The following is a 21,527-nucleotide window of genomic DNA, read 5'->3' as shown; positions in this document are numbered from 1 at the left end:
ATGTCATGGTGAGGGCATTGTCTCTGCAATCGCTTGAACCTCCTTCATGCTTCATATAAAGACTCATCATCTGACTGCCCGAAAGTAGATAGCTCATTTTTCAACCTTGCAGTCTTTTCCTGTCCCAAGAACTTAACTAGAAAAGCTTTCACCAGTTTGTCCCATGTGTCAAAAGAGCCAGTTCCTTCATCTCTCAACCATTCCTTCACCCTATCCCGTAATGAGAAAGGAAAAAGGCGAAGTCTAATAGCATAATTTGTAACACCATTTAGTTTCATATTATCACACTTCTCCAAGAAACTATCAATGTGAATGATAGGGCACTCATGAGGCGTGCCTGCAAATGAATCATTAGAGATGAATTGAACGAACTGTGGTTTCAATTCAAAATTATGAGCAGTAACGGGTGGTCTGACAATGCTGGAGAGGAGTCCGGTTGTGGTATCAGGTATACCATACTCCAAAAGAGACTTTGTTCCTGGATCGACCATGTTTCTAAGGTTTTGATTTCTCCTTCTTCTTCTACCTCCTCGTCTCCTTGCAGTTGCTTCGATTTCAGAATCAAGTGGAATTAAATCGTCTGACCCTGAACGTCGAGTTTCCATGCAACAAAGAACTAAAAGCAGAGAAATCAAGAACACAAGAGACAATAGCCGAAGCAACAAATAAAGCTTAGTAAAAACGAATCACAAATAACTATAATGAAACTGTTAGCCCCCAGCATCACCTTTTTTTAACTCTTTAAAGCCTCTCAAGATTTTCGAAATCACCGTTCTTGAACTCTTTTAAGTCTCTCAAACTTTTAAAGATCATTATACTCCCACTTGCCTTTTAAGGAGGCACATTTAGCATAGGGTGAACCAATCATGGTTTGAACCACATTTGTTTGTTGCTTTTCTCGAGCTCTTTCGAGATTTATACTACTCCCACTTGACCATTTGGAACAATTTCCATAAGGGCACCTGCTTCAGCAATAACATTTTGTTCTAAGTATGATTTGTGTAGTAGTACCCCGTGCTCTGTATAGGAATTGATCGTGCATTAAACGATGTAATACAACTTTTATTCCTTGCTTTGTAAAAAGACTTTATAAGAACTCTTCTTATCCATATCATATATGGAGTCTTTGCTACATTTGATTTGACATATATAGTTTTTTTTAGTTTTGTAGCTTATCTTAAAAGTATATCCCTTGACCAATGGTTGGAATATAGGTAATTTTCATCCATTATCAAAATATATATCATATAGATTGATAGCTCCCTTTATAAACACTTCACAAGGTTTTCTTTCGGAGTTTGTAGTAAAACGATTTCACAATTCTTGGATGTTCTTCAAGGTCTTGGCTTAATTCTCATTATTACGATCATATTGTAATATTTTGAATGTATTGAAAAGTAAATGTCTTGAGTCAAACTTTCATCATTATAAGTTCATTCTGAACTTTGTAGTAGACGTTTTGAACTTTTCAAAACTTTCACAGTTATGCTTCACCTAAGCACAAGTGATCATATCACAATTGGCGTTTCGTTGTCCGTCTCTAGCCTTTGAACCTTTGGTTTTCTTACATCGATATGCATTCGACCTCGAGTTTGCATCAACATTTTTCTAAATGGTGACTTTGTCAAAGTTTCAAATTAGAATGATACTTACATATATCAATAGATTCATAATCTAATGATACTGAAAGTCCATCCCTTTGGATCTTTCGCATGTAATGTTCATTTTTCATTCGAATTAATTGACATTTTAGAGACAATTTATATGGAAATGGTTTAATAATTTATATCATGTAGAACTTTAAACCTATTTAGCAATTCAAAACATATTATGACTCAATGAAGCATAGAATAACATTTAGTCCATGTTTTTGAATCTTCAATGCTTAGTCATTACTAACATTAAATGGGCATGTTTTGATAATTACAAGAATGAATAACATTTAATTAATTCTAGTCAACAACTAGGAAAGGTGAAATATAAGTTCTACTTGTAAAGTTGCAACTTTTGCTTCCAGACTTGTAGATTCTACTTGTGAAGTAGCAACATTTGCTTGCAAACTTGTAGATTTATTTCTCCCTTAGCCATAACTTCTTCCTTTAGTTCAACCACATTGTTTAATGAATGAACTAAACAAGACATCATATGTCCAAGAAGTAGCAATATGCTAAATCGATTTCCATAATATACTTCTTAAGTTGGAACATTTCCATTCTTTTACCTTCCAACTGTATGAGGTAGTTTCTAATCAATTGGAATTGTTAGCATATAAGTAGTTTAGGTTTGAGAAGTAGCAACTTGTTTGCATTTATTGGCCTATAACTTCTTAATGTAATCCTCACATATTCCTAAACCTTTCCCATTTGAGCCACTTAGAACACTTCTCTTAGGTTCAAAGATGCTTTGCTTAACTACTTTAAGCACATTTTCATGATTTTGCTAAGTCTATTCCATCATTACTCATATTAGAGTTTAATCAACCATTTAACTCTATATGAAATGGATTAATATCATTTGATCAACTTTTGATCGTAGAGATTTCCAATCACTTTCTTATATTCAATCATATTGAAGATAAGAGATTTTATTGGACTTCTATACTTGTCTTTTAGAGGGTTTGTACCTCCCATCTCATTATATCCCTTGAAACACTTTTTAAAATGTAGATGTGTTGGCATTTTACTCAAACATTTTGAATAAAACCAACCTTAGACATTTGACATGGGTTTAAAACTTGCCTTTTAGAACCATCTTAGCAAAATTAGAATATTGGTTTATGGATTATCTTTTAACCTTTTGAGAACGTTTCTCAACTTTATTTTCAATCGAGGAGATTACATAAATAAAAATTAGATCGACATATTACTTGTAAGTAAATGCAAAATTCAATTATGTTTAATAAAATTTAAAGTACCATAAGCGAATTAAATTGGTAAATTAAAAACACTTTATTCAATTAAATGATCCCAATTTGAATTAAGTGATTCCAAGACCCTTTATTTGTGCAATAATTGACCGGAATTTGGCCCTACCATCAACCATTACATTTTCAAGGTGAGTAAACTCTTTACTGATTACAACTCTTTGTAAATCTTGGTTGTATAATTAATCATCACATGCTTAATTATTACCCTTAGCTTCAAGGTTCTAAACTCTTTAGGTAACCTTGTTGAGTATAACCAATTAAAATTGTAAAACTTGATTTACCCCAACTTCCCCAAGATATAATATGGCACCCAGCTTTGGCATGACCCATCATAAATATCGAAGGCTTTATTGGGTTTTTAATTGGAAAAGCAACCTCAATATTACCGGGACTTAGATTCATTATGTTTGTTATTTTAATATAGTGAACTCTAGTGCATCATCACACAACATAAAATAAATCTAACATGCATAATCTACTAATGCATAAATAAAACATGACATAGTATGGCCCCTTAATCCTAAGAAAACTAATAAAGCAGAAAAATGCTCCCACATGAATCTTCTGGATCTCATCCATCTTATTACTTTGAGCCTCCACTCCATTGACTTCTTGGATCAATTGCAACCTGTAATATTATTCTATTCTATCTACTACTTAAATAAAATAAAATAAATTACAAAAATACTTAACGGTACGCAAACCATATTTATATTACAAAAATACGAAACGATGCGCAGATCGTATTTAGAATCTATGGGTCATACTAGTCTATGTATAGCAATATATAATACCATATATTATAAAGTGCCACATAATAAAACACTCATCATGATTTCCTAAACTAAAACATTGAATGTTCACAATTAAGGAAACATGGCTCCAAAATATCTCATATTTTAATTAATTACTGCAATTAGATAATATCACATATTATTTCTAACCAATCATAAAATATCAAATATTTTATTTTAGGTAAGAGATAGAACCAAATCATATTTTACTATGGAAGATAAATCTTATTTATTTTCCATGATTATCCTAAAAAATTTAGGAGATTCTATCCTAATTGCCTAGCCAATCACATAATTTTAAATCAATTATTATCCAAAATAATTATGGGATAATCTCATTAAATAAATTATTATCCAAATAGAATCTTTTGCTCCATAATTATCCAATCATAACAAAATTAACAACTTTAACTTTGTTAATTATCTTTTCAAAATCAAAACTTATCTTTTAAATTTTAATTTTGAAATCTGATTTTTAATAAAATAATTTTTTTTTTTAAAAAAAAACTGTGCACCAGCCACCATTGTGTGGCCGTACACCGTGAGGTGTACGCTGCTTAGCAGCGGTGCACAGCAGCAGTAGTGCCGCACAACTCTTGCACAGTGCTGCTGTTGCTGCACCTCCTTGACCCGACTACTGCCCCCGCCCCGACCTCCCTCCGGACCACCCAGCCGCGGTTGCCGCTACTTAAAACCTTTAAAAAATTTTATTTTATTTTAATTTAAATAAAATAAAACATATTTTGTTAAAATTAAATTAATCTTAATGTGGTCCAATTAATTTCAAAATTAACTCATATTCAATCTTGAAATTAGGGTTCTTCATGAAATTAATCCCCAATTTAATTTAACTCTTAAATTAAATAATTTGATCATGAAAATTCATAATTTAACATGAAATCAAATAGATTAAATTCTTTAAACACATAACTATCGAATTAAATCAAAATCAAAACACAAATTTCACAAATTAGGGTTTAGGGTTTTGAAAATTTCAAAAAAAAAATAGAGTGGGGGGTTCGAATTTTCGAGTGATTAGGGGTAAAATTCGAGTCTCTTCATGGCTAATTTGGAGAAAATTAAACAAATTTTAATGATTCTATGTTGTTAAATCACATTTAAAATAATAATTGACCCATAATTAAATTATTCTCCCTCCTAATTGAATTAAATATGTGGACTATCAAAGAATTAATATTCAATATATGTACATGCATAGGCTTACTAATACCATTGTAGGAGTTTATAGGTACTAAATGCGGAATAAACATGAATCATATTCATACAATACCTAATCCCAAGATCTAATGCATAACACATAAAGAACATATAATTGTAACTTTGAAGCGTGGTTCCACGTGCGATCGAGCAAGAATAATGGGAGATAAAGAACCCCAAGCGTGATTCTTCTACTTAGTCCACGGGCACAACTTAAACCTCCACTAATGCTAGTTAGTCGTGATTAAACGCTTCAATCAACCTTCAACGGAGAAGAAAGGAGACAAACAAGCCACGAACCACCATCACCACCACCGTGCATCCACCGTGCGCCGGTGTCCGTACTGTACGGACAAAGGGGAGAATGAGAGAGATAAGGGTTAAAGTGTTTGGTTGCTTGCTTCACAATTTACTATATGAGTAGATTATGACTTATGTCAACCCTAGGCATGGCCTCTATTTATATATCACATATATAACTAGAGCCCATTTGAAGCCCAAACACTTAACCCAATTCAAACTACACTAGCCCTACTCCTTACATGGCTTATCATATCCTCATGAGGCCCATTAATGAACCTTTTACTTGTTCAACCCAATACCCTTGTTGTGTAACATCATAGGATCCATTTTATAAGGCTTTGGGCTGTTTAACCAACCCAAAGATCAATTGTCATATCTAGCAACAAACATTGACGACCCTACAGAATGAACTAATTATCTCCATGATTGTGATCTTTGATATATCTAGTAATTGCACTTATCGAAGACATAACTCCTTCAAAATGGTGGTTAGATTTAATGAGTTAGAAGAGCTTCGCCTTGATGCACATGATTGTGCTAGCACCTACAAAGCGCATTCTAGGGAAGCTTATGACAAGCTTTTCGAGAGAAAGGAGATTTGTGTTGGTGACAAGGTCCTCCTATACAATTCAAAGCTAAAGTTGTTCCATGGAAAGCTCATGTCTAGATGGAGTGGTCCTTTCATGGTGCAAGAAGTCTTTCCTAATGGAGTTGTGGAAATTTCTTCAATGGATTCACCATTTCCTTTCAAAGGGAATGGCCACCGGTTCAAGAAGTATATTATGGTGTTTTTGTTTTCCTTGTTCATAGAATGACTCTCTTCGATCCCCCTTGAGAAGGGGTGGAGAACTTCAAGCTAATGACGTTAAACAAGCGCTTCTCGGGAGGCAACCCGACTTTCGAACTTTCTTTCCATTTTCCTTTTGATATTATCTTTCTTCTTGGTGCTTATGAACTAACCTCTTTCTTTGTTTGTTGTGATTTTAGGTAGTTTTTAGAAGATCGAGGTTGGTTTCCAAACAACCTTGGTAGCATATATTGAAGATTGTAGTATCCATGCAATGTGCTTGTTGGAGGGTTTGAGAAGAATTAAGCTTTAATAGGTTCAAGTTGGTGGGCACATGAATTGTGGATGTTGAACCCACAAGAAATGGGTTTTTGAAACTGCCTAAGTTAGTGTTTATCATCATCATGGGTATTGTGTGCACCGATGTCCGCACCAAGTATTGATCGAGCATAAGTAACCAAGAAGGGAGCGGTCGCGTGCGCAACTAGCGCGGGTGCGCAACTCTGCTGCGTTCCCCTTAAGTGAACTCCCTTCTCTCTTTTTCTCTCTCCTATTTCATTTTGCTTCAAATTTTCTTAGTAGTGTTCAAGAATTTTCACTTTCGTTGTTACATTTCATCATATAATCATCATTTTTTAATTTTCTTTGTTGATAATTACTTCAATTTCTCACTTTTATGCTTTGAAATTGTTCTCTCTCCAAAGCTGAGAATTAGGGTATTTTTTATTGGGGTTTTTGAACCTTGCAAGTTTGGGGTTATTTTCTTTAAGTTTTTCTTAGTTCTCCATTTCATTTGAATTAGAACTTCACTCAAGGTATGAATTCTCTATTTTAATTGAATTTCATGATAAATTTCACACCTTGTTTTGTGTAGTTCAATTTTAATGTCATGAAGTACTCTTTAATGGTGATTCAAATTTCCCTATTATATAACCCTATATTTTGCATTCATGATGATTATTGGTGAATTTATGAACTTGTGATGCTATAATTTTGCTTGATTGTGCTACTATATTGTTACCACCATTGTTGGTCTTCACCCTTTTTTATGTAGTCATAGGGCTCACGAATGTTTCTTATCCTCTTTGTATGATGTTGTTGCTCACTCCTTGTTGTTATTTGATTTGTGAATCCTTGCTTACATTGTGATTTGAAAGTGTTTACATCCTTGATATGTGACATATTATTCATTCTAGCTCAATACTTGTTGTGGATTCATTGATTTTGTTTATGCAACTTTTTGTGGGCACCATATCTTTCATACCTTTAACATATTGTATTGATTTGTTTGTGTACATGGCTCCCCTTCGTCGTCCCAAGCGAGCCCATGGCTCTAATTCACGTACGGTGGTACCGCCACCACCAAATGTGAGTGAAACCTACGGCATTGAATTTACAAAGGGAGATCATTGAGATAATTCTTTCCTTCTTTCTTCCCGAAAGCTTCTATCAACTAGATTCTATGATTGTTTGACGACTACACTTCTTGGTATTGATGAATATGTGAGGAGATTGGCTAGGAATCTTGGGTTGGAGGAATTTATTAGCTTGAATGCTCCGAATTATGCTCGCCTCACCTTCGAGTTTCTTTCCTCTCTTGAATTACATGAAGAAAAGGTGGATGGTGAGACTATTTGTACGTTGACACTCCAATAATTCAACAATGACCATTCCATTCCTCTTTCCTTCTTCAATGAGGTTTTCAAGCTTCCCATTCCTTCGGATGCTAATGACTAAATTTATCCGGCTTTTAAGGAATTGGAAAACCATCATGGTTACAATGAAGGCCGATGGTGACGGGAGATCTCTGTTGAGGATTCTTACCAACCTCAATACTCCAAGGCAGCCTCAATCATTCACCCGGCTTTGAGATACTTTAACCGGTTGCTCACTTATGCCTTTTTCTCAAAGGAGTCTCTTTGTGCAATTTCGAGAGAAGAACTCAGTTAATTATGGCTTGCAGCTCATCCTGAAGATGAAATTAGGTTCATGATTATGGGACTTAATTGATATATCAGTTCATCGATATTCATGATGGTGTTTTCCTCTCAGGAACCATCCAAATGGGTGGCTTAATCACCATCATTGCCCTTTCTCTCAACAAGAAGTATGAGAAAATGATATTATCTCTTGAGCTTATTAGGGACCGTCGAGAGAAGTCCCCCTCTGACCTCCTCAACATATATGCTTTGATCAATCAAATGTTTTTGGAGCTAACTACTAATGAGGAATTGTTCATTTGGAAGGTTTCTCAAACGATCGATTGGTGCCTCATTCCTCACCCGGCGGCCACCGCTCCATGCGCCGACACTTTTCTCCCTTAGCGGCCTGCCAAGTGGCCCATTGACCCCGCTCTCAAGCGAGCTTTTTGGCCCAATCTCCGTGCCAACCCTTGTGTTCCTATCCATGATCTCACTCCAGAGTTGCCCTCGGTGTCCCAGGGAGGTACACCTTTGATCCCTTCATCTTCATCTTCTTTTTCTACTTGTGACTTGTCTATTTTGCATGCAAAGATCGATTCCATTGCTAATGTTTTGAATTCTTCGCCTTTAGGGAATGACTTTGTTTTAGGCTATGATTACCATGCTAGACAAGTGTATGATATGCATGTAATGAGGGGGGAGATTGAGCTCTATGTTAACTATCCTTACCTCCCGGTCTAGTAGGGACCCATACCTCAATATTTATTGTATGATCTGGCCCATGGACCTAGATTGTGCTATCCCTATTGGGAGGGGCCCCAAGTGCCCCCACATGCGATTATGGAGACCTCTTACGACTATAAGAAGCCCGAAGGCTATGACTTTGCATACGACCCGGCTAACCCAAACCCATTCCCTAATCTTGAGACTTTCTATTAATGGGGGCTCTCGGGTTAGCCAGTCCTAGATGATTGATCCCATTATTTTTCTAAGGACAAGGCCATCAGGGAGATTCGGTTGAAAGGTAAGAGTCCAATGGAGGAAGATGATGTAGTAAGCCATGTTTGATTTGAGGTTGGTGAGGGGAGTACCCATTCTACCCCTTACCATAGTGCCGAGTGATGTCATACTGCCTACCCTCCCTTTTATGCTTGTTTTGCATTGGTGTTGTTCTTTTTACTATTTATTACTTGGTTTTCTCTTGGGTTGGAGTGGTGGTAGCTTATTTTAGTCTTGGGGGAGTATTCTTATGTTTGTTGTGCTGCTTTGTTTTCCCACTTACTTCTATGGTTCACTACGGCTCTGTCTTCAAGTTTGTGTCTCAATTCTGCTTATGATTTATGATGATTTCTGTCTGGTGTGGTTGTTTTCTTATGATGATGATATGATATTGGTATGTTAATTGATCTTTGTTTCCTTGTTGGTTGATTGCTTTCTGGATCGACGAGTTTTCTCTTTGCTATATAATTTCACTTCTTTGGTTCTATGATCATGTTCTTCTCTTTAAGTTAATTCGAGTGTTTGTTTGGAAGTTACTAACAATTTCTTTTAAAATATAGCTCTTTTTTTCTCACTTGGATTTGTTTATCCTTAGTTTTGCTTATGTGATATAATGAAGGTTTATGCTTCTTATCATTTTCATCATTAGCTTTGCTTGGAATACCCAGTGAGATCTTTCTATTTCTTCTTTTTCTTTTTCTTTCTTGTTTTCTTATAATAGGTTTAGTCTAGGACGAGTTTATTGTTAGAGGTTATTTGCCCTGTAACACCTTAGAGTGTTTGGGGTCATTGGCGATATTGTCGAATGACCACTTGTACGTCGATTGGGTTTTACTTGTCTTGCTTGCATTCTTGCGCTTTTCTTTTTCTTTTCCTTTCCTTTCTCTTTATCTTTTTTTTCTTTTTCCCTTTTTCTTTCAAATATGAAAATACAAAAAGATTTTGAGGCTTTGTTTCCTTTTTATTTTCTTAGATTTTGTATTTAGACACAATACCATCCGAGCTTTTGCATTTGAATGAATAACTTCCTATGTTGTATCGGTGTGCATGTTTTGAGAGTATCTATGGTTTACTATAGGATAAGGTATGCTAAGGTAGCAGTTTATACCTTTTGGGGCCTTGAAACCGGATTCTATCTGTTTGTGGTAAGATGGAGTTACTCCCTTTGATGGATTTAAAGCTAATGGTTAGTTTTTGCTACAACCATGTGAGGATTTATTTCTTCTTGCTTTCAACATTTCTTGATTAAGCGGTGCATGGATCCTTAGATATTGATCCTATTATATACTTTTATCTAGAATTTGGCTTTCATCTCCCTAGATCGCGACCGAGCCACTTAGAAAGGACAAAGGCATCTTTTCGGGGTGGTAATTTTTAATTTTTTAGTATAGTTTTCTTTTCTTTATTTTGGGTTTACATTTGCTTTCTTTCTAACCATTTGAGCCTTATACCCTTCTTTTCAAGCCACGTCTTTAGCTTTTTAGCCTTTTGTTTCTTATTTCCATCATTGGTTTTTGTGAAACATTGGTCTCTTTTGTTGAAGTTTTGGTGTTTGGGATTGATTGTGTAGTTCTTTCAATGTAAGCAAGTTTGTATTGCAAATATTATGTGAATAAGAAGCATATGCATGTTGAAAAAGTTGTCCATAGTTAAAAGAGGCGAGGACAATGAAATTATGTAAAAAAAAAAGGAAATAAAAATTTAAAAATGAGAAATTCAAAGCGAATTCAAAAAGCTTTGGCAAATGTGATAAAAATGAAAACTTGCAAAAGTTAAATAATATTTTGTTGTGAGTGGTTTTCTCCCTAAGCATTGAGGACAATTCTTTATTTTAGCTTGGGGGAAAGCGTTCTTACGCTTTTTGTATATATGATTGTGATTTTGATTTTGGCTTTGAAACAAGCTTGGGGGTGTTGGTGTTTTTGTTTAGTGATTACTTGTTTTTAGTGTTGAGATTTGGCTAATCTTTGCTTCACAATTTAGGTATACCACCAAATTTCAAATTTAAGCCTACCATCACCCTTCTTGCCCTTACATTACAACTCTGTTCAAGACCTTTTGACCTTTGTGGTTGAGTCACAAGTCGGTGGAGGGAGATGTAGGTCAAGCTTATAGAGCGGTATGCAATAGTCGAGATGTCGAGTAGCCTAGAACTTCTTTCTTATCCGGTTCCTTCAAGGAACCAATGAGATGCTCACTAAAGGTAGATGTGAAGCTAATTGTGAGATCGCGGTAAGATTAGTTGGGATAAAAGTGGATTGTGCCTCATTGAATCTCTACGCTTAGCATATCTTATGTTTCAATCAACCTTAGATATCTTGGAACATGCATACCCCTATCATATAGAAAATTGTTTATTCACTTGCATTTGGTCATTTCCAAAAGTCCATGTCAAAAGCTATTTGTTTGAATTTTTTATTTTACTTTCTTTCTATTATTTTGCCTCATTTTTTACCAAGATTTACAGGTCAAACTCTTAGGATACCCTTACGAGACCTCACTCGTCCTCATTGGTGACTTTGGGTTTAAAGGGCTTGTTGTAGCTAAAAACAACCGTGATTCCTACGAAAGTGAGTCTTAGTCTATATTCTTATCTATTTCTTTCTCTTTCCTTGTTTGAATAATTCTTTCATCCTATTTCTTCTTTCTTTGTTTTGCTCGAGGACGAGCAGAAGTTTAGTTTAGGGGAGTTTGATGAGTGTCATTTATGGCACTCATTTAAATTCTTTTAGGATGATTTTACATGATTTTTGCATCCCTTTTATCTCCTTTTCTCTAGTTTTGCTTGCATTTTCTTTATTTTTCTCTTTCATTAGATGTTTTCTTATTCTCTTGCTTTTCTAGTTTATTTTGCATTTTCTTCTTTACTTGTTTGTTTTTCTTTGATTCTAGGAAGTTGGCGGTGTTCGCGAGCCTCAATAGCATTCCTCTCGGGGTTTTCAAGCCAAGGAGATATCCTGGTTTTTCCTTTCGAAGCACAAAGGCAATGGAGTCTAAGAGCAAGGTCTTCAAGGATGCGCCCTCATACCTTGTGGGCATGAAAGAGTGGTGTCGAACCCACCAAAAGAGCTCCTAGAGATTGCTTATACCATCATGCCTCATCCATAACTCACAGGGTCAATCTCGGCTGCATAAGAGGATGTGCCCTGCTCCCATGGCGCGGGAGCGCACGCAGGAGAAGCGGTCGCACAGGCCTATGGCGCGGCCACGCGCGAGCCAGGAGCGGCCGCGCTCCCTCTCTTCCCTGTCTCGTACCCATTTTGTTACGACCATGCATTGGAGTGAGAGGTCGTTCCTTTTGAGGTCTCTTTTGGACGTCTAACTAACTTCCCCTTAGTTAGTTTTACTATATCTAGATTTAAAGAAGTTATGTCTTCGATAAGTGCAATTACTAGATATATCAAGGATCACTATTATGGAGATAATAAGTTCGTTCTCTTGGGGCTTCATCATCTGTTGCTAGACTATGAGAGATGATCTTTGGGCTAGTCAAATGGTCCAAAGCCCGCTAGAATGGATCCTATGAGGTCACACACAAGGGTATTGGGTTAAGCAAGTTAGAGGCACATAATGGGCCTCATGAGCATTTAACTAATCATGAAATGGATTATTGGGCTAGCATAGTTAGGTGAGAATTAGGTTTTGGGCTTTTGACATGGGCTCTTATTTAGAGATGGGATCTATAAATAAGATCCATGCCTAAGGTTGCAAAAAGCAGTCATAGTTCACAAATAGTGAATTTTGACATCAAGGCAACCAATCCCAAAACCCTAATTCCCTCTCTAATTCACGGCTCCCTCTCCTCCCCATTTGGACTCACGGTCGGCCACCCTTGGTGGCGCGTGTGGTGGTTCGTGGTTGGTTCGTTGCTCGCTCTTCTCCGTAGAAGGTCAATTGAAGGGTTCAATTGCAACTAAATAGCATTAGTGGAGGTCTTAACTTGTGCCCGTGGACCAAGTAGAGGAATCACACTTGAGGTTTTTTATCTCCCATTGTTCTTGCTCAATCGCACGTGGAATCACGCTTCAAAGCTACGATTATATGTTCTTTATATGTTATGCATTAGATCTTGGGATTAGGTACTGTATGAATATGATTCATGTTTATGTCCGATGTGTAGTACCTATAATCTCTTACAGTGGTATCAGTTATCCTATTGCATTTACGCATATTGACTATAATTCTTTGATAGTCCACAGTTATAATTCAATTACGAGGTAGAATAATTAATTATGGTTTAATATTTATATTAAATGGAGATTTAATTTTTGGGATATGATTAAATATGATTTAATTGTTCAATTTGCTCTAGCAAAATCTGATAAAGCCCTAGTTTTTCGAAAAAATTTAATTGAAATAAAGCCCTAAAATTTTTTATTTTTGTGCTTAATTTTGATGATTTTCGAATAATTTATACTTCATAATTTTAATTAGATTGATTTGATACATAAAATATGATTTTTTGTATAATCAATATTTTAATTTAAGAGTTAGATTAAAATTGAATTAATTTTGTGAAGAACCCTAGATTTGAAATTGAATTGTGAATTTGATTTCAAAATTGAATTAGGCATAAATGTTATGTTTTAATTCAATAGACCTAATTTAATTTAATTTACAAGTGTTGTTTATTAGATTAAATCTCTCAGGAAAAAAAAAAAGGAAATATATTATGATTTTGGGAGAGGCAGTCGTGGCTGGGTTGATGAACCACCATCAGGTAGCCACGGCGGCTGCCCAGGTGGTCGAAGTGAAGGGAAGGAGGGCGCAGGCTGGAGGACAGGTGGCGATGGCGAGTCACGGCTACGAGCGGCAGCAGGAAGTGCAACAGTTGCACTACCGCTAGCTGCTACCGGCGACTTGCTGCAACCAACAGGCGCAGGTGGCTGGGCTCCGGCCTAGCTGCAGCGACGCGCGACAGCCCTCCGACAGCAGCACCAGCTTTCAACTGGAACAGTTCCAGCTAGAGTGCTGGTGACGCCATGGCTAGGCTTTGCCCCTGACTATGGTCGTGCATTAGTTGGGGATTTCCTTGACTAACGCACGTTGCTTCTCTGTTGCTGCGTTGGCTGGGTTCTTCCTAGCTGACGTGGCAGCATATTTTAATTAATTAAAAAAATGTTTTTTATTAAATTATTTTGTTTTAAAATATATTTTCAAGATCAAATCTGATTTTATTTTGGGGATAAAATCAAATTTTAAAAGTTAGTATTTGATAAATATCCTAAATTAAAGTTGTTAATTTTGGATAAGATTTGTTAGAATATTTTGAGCATATTCCAAAAAGATCATATAAAGATTGATTTGAATAATGTGATTATCCCAAAATTATTTTTGGATATAATTGATTTAAAATTTTGTGATTGGCTAGTAATTAGATAGAATTTCCTAACATTGTTAGGATAATCTTTGAGGATAAATATGATTTATCTTTTAAGATTAAAATAATATTTGATTCTATCTCATGACTAATTTAAAATATATGATGTTTTATTAATGGTCATGAATAATATATGATATTATAAAATTGCATTAATTAAAATATGAGATATTTAGATGCCATGTTTCCTTAATTGTGAACATTCGGTGTGGTATTTTAGGAAAGCATGATCAGTGATTTATTATGTGGCAATTTTATAATATATGATGTTGTTTATTGCTATATAATGACTAGTATGGCCCGGTAGATTGCTAAATACGATCTCCGCATCGTGATGTATTTTTGTAATCTTAGTACGGTCTACGTACCGATAAAGTATGTAATTTTATTTCATTTTATTTAAGTAGTAGATAGAATAGAGTAAAATTATAGGTTGCAGTTAATCCAAGAAGCCCATGAAGTGAAGGCCCAAAGGAGCAAGGTGGATGAGATCCATGATGATTCAAGTGGGAGCATTTACTTTGTTAGTTTTCTTAGGATTAAGGGCCATGCTATGTCTTGTTTATGCATTCAGTATTTTATGCATGTTAGATTTTATTGATGTTTTGTGATGATGCGCTAGAGTTCACTATTTAATCACAACATAATAAATCTAGGTCCCAGTAATATTGAGGTTGCTTTTCCAATCAAAAACCCGATGAAACCTTCGATATTTATGATGGGTCATGCCAAAGCAGGGTGTCATATTATATCTTAGGGGAGTGGGAGTAAAACAAATTTTACACCTTTGATTTGTTATATTCAACAAGGTTACCTAAAGAATTTAGAACCTTGAAGCTAAGGGTAATAATTAAACATGTGATGGTTAATTATTCAACCAAGAATTACAAAGAGTTGTAATTAGTAAAGAGTTTACTCACCTTGAAAATGTAATGGTTGATGGTAGGGCCAAAGTCCGGTCATTCATTGCACAAATAAAGGGTCTTGGAATCATTTTATTCAATAGGGATCAATTAAAATTGAATAAATGTTATAAAGTTGCCAATTTAATTCGCTTATGGCACTTTAAATTTTTTATTAAACATAATTGAATTTTGTGTTTACTTATAAGTAACATGTCGTTCTAATTTTATTTTATATATAATATCCTCGATTGAAAATAAATTTGAGAAACGTTCTCAAAAGGTTAAAAAAATGATCCAGAAACCTATATTCCAATTTTGCTAAGATGGTTCTAAAAGGCAAGTTTTAGAAACCCATGTCACATGTCTAAGGTTGATTTTATTCAAAATGTTTGAGTAAAATGCCAACACATCTTCATTTTGAAAAGTGTTTCAAGGGATATAATGACATGTTAGGTCAAACCCTCTAAAAGACAAGTATAAAAGTCCAATAAAATCTCTTATTTTCAATATGATTGAATATAAGAAAGTGATTGGAAATCTCTATGATCAAATGACGCTATTCTTCATCCACTTTATATACGAGTTAAATAGTTTATTAAACTGTATTATAAATAATGATTTAATAAACTTAGCAAAATCATGAAAAGTGCTTAAAGTAATTAAGCAAAGCATCATTTTTAACCTAAGAGAAATGTTCTAAGTGGCTCAAACGGGAAAGGTTTAGGAATATATGAGGATTGCATTAAGAAGTTATAGGCCATGAAATGCAAACAAGTTGCTACTTCTCAAATCTAGAACTACTTATATGCTAAAAGTTGTTATGAACGACAAATGTTTCAAATTAAATGGACCAATTCCAATTGATTAGAAACTACCTCATATAGTTGGAAGGTAAAAGAATGAAAAATGTTCCAATTTAAGAAGTATATTATATAAATTGATTTAGCACATTACTACTTCTTGGACATATGATGTCTTGTTTAGTTCTCTCTTATTGAGAATGAGGTTGAACTAAATGAAGAAGTATGGCTAAAGGAGAAATAAATCTACAAGTTTAGAAGCAAATGTTGCTACTTCACAAGTAGAATTTACGAGTCTGGAAGCAAAAGTTGCAACTTTACAAGTAGAACCTATATTTCACCTTACCTTTTTATTGGCTAGAATTAAATAAATTTTATTCATTCTTGCCATTATCAAAACACCATTCAATTTTAGTAATGACTAAGCATCGAAGATTCAAAAACGTGGAATAAATGTTATTATATGCTTCATTGAGTCATAATGTGTTTTGAGATTGCTAAATAGGTTCAAAGTTTATATGATAGAAATAATTGAACCATTTCTATATATGAATTGTCTCTAAAATGTCAAATAATTCGAACGAAAATTAACATTGCATGCGAAAGATCCAAAGGGATGAACTTTCAATATCATTAGATTATGAATCCATTGATATATGTAATTATCATTCTATTTTGAAATTTTGAAAAGTCACCATTTAAAGAAATGATGATGTGAACTCAAGGTCGAATCGATGTACGAAAACCAAAGGTTCAAAGGCTAGAGACGAACAATAAATCTTCATTTGTGATACGATCACTACTTGTGCTTAGTTGAAGCATAAGAGTGAAGATTTTGAAAAGTTCAAAATGTTCAGTATGAAGTTCAGTATCAACTTGACAAGATAATGATTACATTACAATATGATTGTAATTGTGAAAATTTAAGTCAAGACATATACTTGACAACACATTCAAAGTATTGCGATATGATCATAATAATGAGAATTTAAGTCAAGACCTTAATGAACATCCAAGAGTTGTGAAATTGTTTTATGAAAAACTCCGAAAGAAAACATTGTGAAGTGTTTATGAAGGGATCTATTAATCTATATAAGATATATTTTGATAATGGATGTAAATTACCTATCTTCCAACCATTGTTCAAGGGATATACTTTTAAGATAAGCTACAAAACTAAACAAACTATATAAGTCAAATCAAATTGTAGCAAAGGCTTCATATGTGATATGGATAAGAAAAGTTCTTATTAAGTCTTTCTACAAAACAAGGAATACAAATTGTATTAAATTGTTTGATGCACGTTTGATTCCTATATAGAGCAAGGGGTACTACTACACAAACCATATATAGAACAAAATGTTTGTTGCTCAAGTAGGTGCCCTTATGGAAATTGTTCCAAAAGGTCAAGTGGGAGTAGTATAAATCTCGAAAGAATTCGAGAAAAGCAACAAACAAACATGGTTCAAACCATGATTGGTCACCCTATGCTAAATGTGCCTCCTCAAAAAGGCAAGTGGGAGTATAAGAATCTAGAAAAGTTCGAGAGCCTTGAAAGAGTTCAAGAAAAGTGATTTTGAAAATCTTGAAGAAAATTTGAGAAGTAATCGAATCAAAGCAACAATATGAGAATGATTCACCTCATGTTACAAGTGACAACGCATGGTCTCATTAAGTGTAATGGGAATAATAACCATGTGTCGAAGGTATTACATTCCAATTGCATATCCTCAATTGTCGTTTCTCATTGAAAGCTAAACAAAGTTGTTGTATGAGTTTCAATTGTTGCATAAAAACCCACAATGATGACTAGCATATGTAAAACTTAGTCAAAGAAATATGATTTCATATTGATTAAGAGTTCTAAAACATTCATTTTGGAACATGATGATTATGCAAGTAATAAGGATGATTTGACAAGTTATAACTCCAAGTGGTTTAAAACCAGGAAATCTGAAATAGATTCTAAGTCTGTAAGCAAGTGTATGACACTTGAATAATTTGCATAATTGAGTAAGACTCATTGTAAGCAAAGCAGACAAGAAAGAAAATGTTTTCTAAATAAAGCAAATACTTGTTAAAAGATTCAACAAATTCATATTATGACTATGACTACGATGAAACCTTTACATTAGTCATCTTGCAAAGATATATTAAAGATATTTTAGTGATTTCTACCTTATAAGATTTGGTAGATGGATTTCAAAACGCCTTCTTGAAATTGCTCATGAAAGAAGATTTGTATATGATACAATCAGAATGATTTTGAAAATCCAATAATCCTAATGATGCATAAAAGATCCTTTAATGGATTGAAGTTAGCATCGTGGAGTTTATTAATGTTCTTAATTTTGTGAGTTAATCAAATTGTTTGATGCATGTTCTCGTAAAATGAAGAAAAGGTCTTGTGTGTACAAGATGTTTAGTGGGAGCTATGAAGTCTTCTTGGTCTAGTACAGAGAGAAATTATTCATATCTTGAAGGGTCAAGTGATGGCTAATGCATTTTGTATGAAAATCTTGAAGAAGAAGATGAGTACATTTGGGATCCAAGATCTATAGAGATAGGTCTCGAATGATGTTTGAGCTTGGTTAAGAAACCTATATTGATAAGACTCTTATAAGGTTCAACATTATATTGAAAGGAGTTTCAATCCCATGTAACATGGCATATTGCTTATGATTCAATACTTTGAGAAAGGTTGATGAAATTAAGGTCTTGAGTGATGATCCTTATGCAGTTTGCAAAGGATGCATCATGCATGTCATGGACTATACTCGTCTATTTGATTCACGTGTTTTTAAGAACAAGTGATGAAAGATTTCAATCAAAATCCAATGTAACGTTGGAATACAAATTAGAAATTTCTAAGTTCCTTGTGAAAGGACGAAGGAAATTCTTAGTGTATGGAGATTAAAATGATTATAAGATTTAGAAATTGCAAAATTCATGTTTATGAGAATGTCTCATGAACTCTACTTAGTAAACCCCTTCCATTTCCAAAGCATGAGAAACATGCTAATGAAACTGGATTGAGGCAAATGATATAATTAGAAGTTGTATTTGTTTTGGGAGAAAAACAAGTTACATATGTAATACATTCATTTGCAGAATTATGTTTATCAATTGAAACAAAGTTTCAATCTTATTTAATCGTGGTTTCAAGATTAAATAAAATGTCCAAAATAATTATGAATTAATGGGCTCATTAGGTTGATGACCTGTTGAATGAAACCCCACAGGTGAACTAAATTCATACATTATTTAAGTTCCTAGTTTGAAATCATTAAAGTGGACATAAATGATTTCATAAATTAGACTAGCATGTTAAGATTGATTGGATAGCGCAGTTTCATGGGCTATAGGAGCGTAGTGATGCTCGGTCAATTACATGGATATGCATGAATGATGCATGATCGAACTATAAACCTACTTTGAAGTTCAACTATAGAGCTTCCGGATATATTAGTGGATTCCTCTGACATGAGTGGAACACTGATTCTATTCAATGGCTGATTTTACTGTGGTACATTCAAACGTCTTCCCGTGACTAGAAATTATAAAGGATGTTTCACGGTTACTTCAAAAGTTGAGTGGGAGCTTTGGTTGCCACAAGATTGGATAGAGTCTGCCTATTTAATTAGGAATGTGTCTTGGCCCCATGAAGAGGGAGAATTCAGAAAATGCATGGCCGTGCTCAAAGGCATTACATAGTAATAATTTGTTCTGTGAATCTAACTCAGTTTTTTAAGAAAAGATTTGTAGATTAATATGATCACGACATGAGATGCAATCATATTATCAAATCGACACACATTGACTTGAGGAATTTGAATATTACGCACTTGTCTCAGACAATTGGGAGATTGAAGGAGTTGTGTCTTAGATAAGTGCAATTACTAGATATATCAAGGATCACAATTATGGAGATAATAAGTTCGTTTTCTTGGGGCTTCATCATCTGTTGCTAGACTATGAGAGATGATCTTTGGGCTAGTCAAATGGTCCAAATCTCGCTAGAATGGATCCTATGAGGTCACACACAAGGGTATTGGGTTAAGCAAGTTAGAGGCACATTAATGGGCCTCATGAGCATTTAACTAATCATGAAATGGATTGGGCTAGCATAGTTAGGTAAGAATTAGGTTTTGGGCTTTTGACATGGGCTCTTATTTAGAGATGGTATCTATAAATAAGATCCATGCCTAAGGTTGCAAAAAGCAGTCATAATTCACAAACAGTGAATTTTGACATCAAGGCAACCAATCCCAAAACCCTAATTCCCTCTCTAATTCATGGCTCCCTCTCCTCCCCATTTGGACTCACGGTCGGCCACCCTTGGTGGCGCGTGTGGTGGTTCGTGGTGGTTCGTGGTTGGTTCGTTGCTCGCTCTTCTCCGTAGAAGGTCAATTGAAGGGTTCAATTGCAACTAACTAGCATTAGTGGAGGTCTTAACTTGTGCCCGTGGACCAAGTAGAGGAATCACACTTGAGGTTCTTTATCTCCCATTGTTCTTGCTCGATCGCACGTTAAATCACGCTTCAAAGGTACGATTATATGTTCTTTATGTGTTATGCATTAGATCTTGGGATTAGGTACTGTAAGAATATGATTCATGTTTATGTCCGCTGCGTAGTACCTATAATCTCCTACAAGGTTTCCTTTCATTTTTAGAGGAAGAATGAATTAGAAAATAGAATTAGAATTAGTTTTCGATGAAGTTTTAGAGAGAGAAGCTCTAGATTTTTATGGTTGTTCTTAGATTTTAGAGAGAGAAACTTGGTGATGTTGATGAATGCTACTTCTAATCTTCTACCTCTTTGATTTTTGGAAAAGTTTTGTAAGAATTCTTTTCTTTTAATGAAATTTGATGTTTGATTCTTGAATTTCATTGAATTAATTGTTGTTTGGTTGATTTGATTTCTTATAAGTTTGAGCATATTTTGATTACTATGATGATGATGAAAGTTGTGATTGGATTAGCTTTGTTGTTTGAATTTGCAATGAGTAGTGAGTAGTTTACTTGTTAGGGATAGGATGAAGCATAAATGTGTGATAATTCATGATTAATTGGGGGAATTTGATTACTCATCATTGTGATTAAATTGGTTAGTGAAATTTGTGCATGTGTTTGATATCTTGAGGAGTGATCAACCCCAACTATCATGCTAGATTGCAAAATAGGTTTCAGACACGAATAATAAATTTGGAAATTATTATTATCGATTGATCTTAATTTGCGATTTTCCTTTGAAGTCATTCGTAGAGATATCTAGCTTGACCCTATAGAATAGCCTATTGAGTGATTTTGATTGCATTTCTTGCTTTCCCTCGCTTTGTATGTTTGATCGGTTTCTTTCCCAATTAACGTGTGTATCATGAGTTTATGTGAATCCCGACTCCCTAGCATCCTTTATACCTTTCTAGTAATTGTTTAATTGCGTTGTAGACTTGTTAGACCAACCCTCAATTTACCTTTGGAATAGCTTAGCC

At 34.6% G+C, this 21,527-nt stretch overlaps 1 non-coding gene across 1 annotated transcript; it reads left to right on the top strand.

The window, feature by feature from the left end:
* LOC145637504 (small nucleolar RNA R71) lies at positions 1 to 107 on the top strand. The gene has a single exon (XR_014114280.1). It is a non-coding gene; the product is annotated as a small nucleolar RNA R71 (small nucleolar RNA).
* The last annotated feature ends 21,420 nt before the right edge of the window (positions 108 to 21,527 follow it).

The sequence above is a fragment of the Chenopodium album genome, chromosome 6 (genome assembly GCF_948465745.1).
Source record: "Chenopodium album chromosome 6, dcCheAlbu1.1, whole genome shotgun sequence".
In the NCBI taxonomy this organism is placed as follows: Eukaryota; Viridiplantae; Streptophyta; class Magnoliopsida; order Caryophyllales; family Amaranthaceae; genus Chenopodium; species Chenopodium album.
Note: the sequence above shows the minus strand (reverse complement) of the source record. Positions and strands in the feature narration are given on the sequence as shown.